This window comes from Carlito syrichta, unplaced genomic scaffold (genome assembly GCF_000164805.1).
Source record: "Carlito syrichta isolate Samal-C Ts95f unplaced genomic scaffold, Tarsius_syrichta-2.0.1 Scaffold315528, whole genome shotgun sequence".
NCBI classification, from domain to species: domain Eukaryota; kingdom Metazoa; phylum Chordata; class Mammalia; order Primates; family Tarsiidae; genus Carlito; species Carlito syrichta.
Window position 1 is genome coordinate 137,684 of NW_007259624.1, and position 6,000 is coordinate 143,683.

The 6,000-nt window shown below is 40.9% G+C and overlaps 1 protein-coding gene across 1 annotated transcript in view; it reads left to right on the top strand.

Annotated features, from left to right (window-relative positions):
- Positions 1 to 6,000, top strand: part of LOC103275541 (leucine-rich repeat and calponin homology domain-containing protein 2-like) — a 122,365-nt gene that overhangs the window by 45,843 nt on the left and 70,522 nt on the right.

A 6,000-nucleotide genomic window follows, 5' to 3' on the forward strand; every position in this document is an offset into this window, starting at 1 on the left:
AGAGAGAGAGAGAGAGGGAGAGATGGGGGGAGAAAGAAAGAGACTAGACTCTGTTTAGTGCAGAAGCCGTTTAATGGGATAAACCATAAACCTTTTATCCTAAAGTTTCACAGGCAAAATCACAAGATTTTCAGGTGAACACAAAGCCAGGTAGATGAGGTACATCCCCCCACCCACCAGATGTTTCCTCAAGCATGAGGAAGGACAATCCCAATATTATTTCATTGTTCCTTATGCTTGGTTAATGTTCCTCACAAACAATACAACAATTCTAACATCATAATATTCTAATAATCAATAACTTCTAAAACTTATGCATTCCCAATACCTAATGACTGACTTAAATCCTAATACCTTTCTATTCTGTGCTAATTTTACCTGTACTATAAAAAACTCTTAATTATAGCTCAAATCAGTTCCTAAAGAATGTGGCCCAGTCCAAAGATCACTCTGGGCCATTTCCAAGAACAATTGATTATGATCTCTTAACAAAATGGCTATTCTAAAATCTTATGTATCTATCTTAATTTCTATAAAAGTTTCTAATTCCTAATCCTAATATATAAATCTGATCATCAGCAATAAAGCTTCTAAAATAAACCCCAAATATAAACTGCAAATGTACTAAAGCCCAAACCGCAATTAGTAGAAAGTGGGAACAATGAAATTTCTAAAGTTAGTTGTATTCTTATAAAACCTCAAAGTATCATGTTTGATCATGCTTGAACTAACATAATTCCCTGACACAGCATGACCTATTCTACAATACTTTCTATGAATAAAATAAATTCAGCTTCTTATAATAAGTAGAAAAAACCTACACTAATTGTAACTAAAAAACCGGTTTAAAAGAACGCAGCCCAGCCCAAAGTGGACGCTGGACCCTTAGGAATGTGGCCTAGTCCAAAGTTCGTGCTGGGCCATTTCTGGTAACTCTAGATAATCACCTATGCCATCTAAAGCTGGAAACAACTCTCTAAATGTATATACTAATTCTACAAATATACTTTTAAATCTTATAAAGAAACTTGTATCATATATAAGGCTCCCAAATGTGACCCGAGTTTGAACTGTGTTAAGTTTAAAGCCGAAACCACAGTCTGTAAGAAACGGGAACAGTGGATCCCTAGAGTCAGTCATGCCTGTCATACTCTCAGAACTTCATGCTTAGATCATCAAAGTCCCTGCTACTGGGTCATGTCAAACAACAAAGAAGGGAGGAGGGAATGGGCCTTCAGCTCCTGAACCCAAGCTGGTGGTCTCAGGGTCCGCAGCCCGCCTGGATCCCTAATGCTCAGGCGGGCCTCCACAACCAGCTCCCAACAGTTATCCAGACATAAAGAGGTAGGTTTGAACTGGTGATTTGGGAGTGGAATTTAGATTACTACCTTTTTCATCCCTTTCTAGTGAATGGGTTTAGGATGGCTAATTCAGTTACCAAGATTATATACAAACCAATGTATGCATCCCTAAGGTATCAAAACAATTCCACACTCTTAATTAAGTCACTGTATTAAAGACATAACAAAGAACTGCAAAAGGAAAAGCCATGTGCCCAGAGTATATGGCTTCATTGTTAAGCTCAGTAACTTGGAATTCTGTTAGGTTTCAGTCTCAAAGACTTTTTAACTCTGGGCAAGTCAATTAACCTCTCTAAAACTTTATTTTCAGTAAATTGGGATCATAACAATGCTCATTTTATTATTACTATTTTTGAGTTGGAGTCTCAGTCTGTCACCTAGACTGGAGTGCAGTGGCATGCTCACAGCCACTGCAGCCTCAACCTGCTGGGTTCAGGCAGTCTTTCCTCCTCAGCCTTCCAAGTAGCTGGAACTACAGACTTGCCTCCACGCCTGGCTAATTTTTTTTATTTGTTGTAGAGATGAGGTCTCACCAAGTTACCCAGGCTGGTCTCGAACCCCTGGGCTCAGGCAACCCTCAGGCAAAGGTGAACCCTTCGCCTCCCAAAATGCTGGAATTACAGGTGTGAGCCACTGTGCCTGACCTAACAACACCTATTTTAGAGACCAAATGAGAAGATTCAAGAAAGGTCTCACAATACAGGGTGCTTAAGCATTAATTATTAGTCTATTCCGTTACTGGTGTGGTCTTTAGAACCAAGGTAGCACCTTTCCCTGGGTGGGTACCTCATTGAATTACTAAGGAATGGTATATTAAGAAGCTTTTATTTACAGGCTGCCCTGGACCCAATTCATCAAACTCTCCATTTGCGATGAGTTTGGTTTCATGCAGACTCATGGTTTTTAGCTTTTTATTTGAAAATAATTTTAAGCTTATAAAAGATTGAAAAAACATTATAAGTTTCTACAAGTTGCCAAAAATTGCAATGTTGGAGCCAGATTTCCAATTATTAAAACTTTTACCATGTTTGCTATATTATTTGTTCTTTCTTTTTCTTCACACGCACATAGTTCCTTTTTTGAAATATTTGAGGGTATATTTCATACATCATAGCGCTTTTACTCCTAAACATTTTAATGTGTTTTTTAAGAATAAGTATTTTAGCCGGGCTCGGTGGCTCAGCCTGTAATCCCAGCACTTTGGGAGGCTGAGGTAAGAGGATTGCCTGAGCCCGCGGGTTCAAGACCTGCTTGGGCAACTTGGTGAGACCTCATCTCTACAATAAATCAAAAAATTAGCCTGGTGTGGTAGCGCGTACCTGTAGTTCCAGCTACCTGGAAGACTGAGTGGCAGAGCCCAGCAGGTTGAGGCTGCGGTGGCCAGGAGCAGCCACTGCACTCCAGTCTGGGTGACAGAGTGAGAATCCAATTAAAAAAAAAAAATAGATATTTTATCTTACATAACCACATTTCAGTTACCAACTTTATAAGTTTACATCAACAACTTATTTTTGCCTAATATATCACCCATTCTCCAAATTTTTCAGTTGATCAAATAATGCTCTTCAGAGCATTTTTTTTTCCTTTCAGTGTAAAATTCAGTTTATTGGCAGGTATTGCATTTAGTTGTCAGGCATCTATCTATAGCCTCCTTTAATTTGGAATATTTCCATAATCTTTCTTTGGTTTTTATGACCTTGAAATTTTGGAGAACATTAACCTCCCTCTTTTTAAATGGAATACTGCTCATGTTGCGTTTGTCTGCTGTTTCCTCATGATTAGGTTGAGGTTAGGCATTCTTATTTGGTATACTGCACAGGTGATGTTATGTCCTCCTCAGGGTATCACATTTGGGGGGCACAGGATAGCTATCTGTCCCTCAGAGGTGATATTAATCACCCAGTTGATGTATAGCCCCATTTCTCCACTGCATAGTTACTGCTTTATTTTTTCCTTGCAACTAATAAGGAGTCTGTGAAGAGAGTTCAAGAGTATCTTATTAGAGACCCATTTTTGACTCTAGTAAAATAGATGGTAATCTTTGTGCAGGAGACACAAAACTTCTAGAAAAAAGATATCGCCACTTCATTTCCATTGTATTATTAAATGGTCATGCCAATAATTTTGTCTCCTATGAAAATGTTACTAGTCTTGATTTTTTTAAAAAGAGGTCTTGCAGCCGGGTTCGGTGGCTCAGCCTGTAATCCCACGCTTTGGGAAGCTGAGGTGAGTGGATTGCCTGAGCCTGTGGGTTCAAGACCGGCCTGGGCAACTTGGCAAGACCTCATCTCTACAATAAATCAAAAATTAGCCGGGTGTGGTAGCTCATGCCTGTAGTTCCAGCTATTTGGAAGGCTGAGGTGGAAGGATCGCCGGAGCCCAGCAGGTCGAGGCTGCGGTGGCCGGGAGTAACCACTGCACTCCAGTCTGGGCGACAGAGTGAGACTCCAACTCAAAAAAACAAAACAAAACAAAACAAAAAACAAAAAAGAGGTCTTGCTACATGCCAGGCCGTGTACTTTGTATTTTATGTATGCTATCATTCTTTCATTTCTTCAACAAACATTCAATCATTGCTTACTGTATGTCAAGTACTATTCTGGACCCTGAGGAAGTAGCAGTGAAAAAACAAAGGTCCAATGCTTAAGAGTTTACATTCCCCATAAGGCATAAGTGAAAGGTAGGAGTTATCATGCCCAGTTTATATAAGTGCAGTACATGAAACTTACGAAGATCAGGTGATTGGCCAGGTTACTTAAGTGGGGCCTGATTCCATCAAACTTTTTCTTAAGAGCAGACCTTGGCAGAAAAAGAGAAGCCATAATACTTAAGTGTTCATGAGCAATGCTTCCAGGAAATTGGGTGGGTATGGAAGGAATAGGGGAGGGGTATATAGTAAATATAGATTGAACCTAGTTCATGGTTTTCTCCAGGTCTAGTTTTTAATCTCTCTTTTTGTTTGTTTGTTTGTTTTTTTTGAGTTGGAATCTCACTCTGTCGCCCAGACTGGAGTGTAGTGGCCGCTCCCGGTCACCGCAGCCTCGACCTGCTGGGCTACGGCGATTCTTCCGCCTCAGCCTTCCGAGTAGCCGGAATTACAGGCATGCACTACCACGCCCGGCTGATTTTTTGATTTATTGTAGAGATGAGGTCTTGCTGCCCAGGCGGGTCTCGAACCCGCGGGCTCAGGCAATCCACTCACCTCAGCCTCCCAAAGGCGCGGGATTACAGGCTGAGCCACCGAGCCCGGCTTTTTTTTTTTTTTTTTTTTGAGTTGAGTTCTCACTCTGTTGCCCAGGCTGGAATGCGGTGGCATGATCATGATGATCATGGCTCATGGCAACTTTGACCTCCTGGGCTCAGGTGATCCTTTACCTCAGCCTCCCAAGTAGCTGGGATTACAGGCACATGCTACCACGCCCAGCTAATTTTTTGATTTTTTGGAGATGAAGTTTTACTATGTTGCCCAGGTGATCTCAAATTCTGGGGCTCAAATAATACACCCACCTCAGCCTCCCAAAGTGCTGGGATTACAAGGCATGCGCTACTGTACTCGGCCCCATCTCATCTTTTAATCTAAAATAATGTGCTGGGTATTTTTTATTGAGCAATTGTTTAATAGACAATTTAAATGGCTACTAAGAATTGCTGCTGATATTAAGCATTTTGGTGGTTTAGGAAGGAATGTTTAAAATGTTACAGTCCCTGAATATCAGTCCAAGACTGTTTTAATGTAGAACTTTCTCCCATCAGCAAAGGTAAACTGTATCTTGACAGTAAATTTTTTTTTTCAAACTGGGTTTTAAAAAATTTATTGATTTCTTTATTTCTCCTGTTGTTTGTCTTTTTCCCTATCACACAGCACAGACACTTCACAGTTTTACTCAAAGGGGGACCTAACAGTACCTACTACATAGTGAGTAGTTAGTGAGAGTTTGTGGATAGAAAGAAAGAAGAAAAGAGAAAAGAAATTAGGTGGCAAGGAGTGGGTTTTGGTAAGCAGAATTTCAGTGTCCTGCTCATCTGATGTACGTATTTCTGGTTCTTAACCAATGCTGGAAACATTCTGTCATTTTAGTAAAGCATATATGATGTTCCTCTAAATTAATTTCCTGCTTGTCTAAATTGAAACTCACCTGACATTTTTCCACGTGCTCATAAAGCTTCATGGTATCTTCCTGAAGTTTAAAAATGCTGGCCTCATTATGTGGAAAAGCCTAGTATTCTCCTAAAGTAGGAAATTTGTCTTCCAAAGAAATGTGTCAATAATTTCTTCAGTTGGGCACCCTAGCTTGCTTCTAACGATGTGTCTGTTTATCCCATCACCAACTAGCCATTAAACCAACAGGTGTTGAGCTGCAACTCTACACAGGCCCAGCGCTTGGTGCTGGGAGGGCTTCCCAGTAAGCTGCTGCACTCTGTCCTCCAGAGTGGATTTTCTGCTCTAACTGCGCAGATTGTATTATTATTCTGAACACACAGGATATACCAGGTCCAACCTGCCTTTGCACCTTTATTTGAGGATGCTACTTAAAATGTCCATGAACGCCGGGCTCCGTGGCTCAGCCTGTAATCCCACGCCTTTGGGAGGCTAAGGTGAGTGGATTGCCTGAGCCCGCGGGTTCGAGACCCGCCTGGG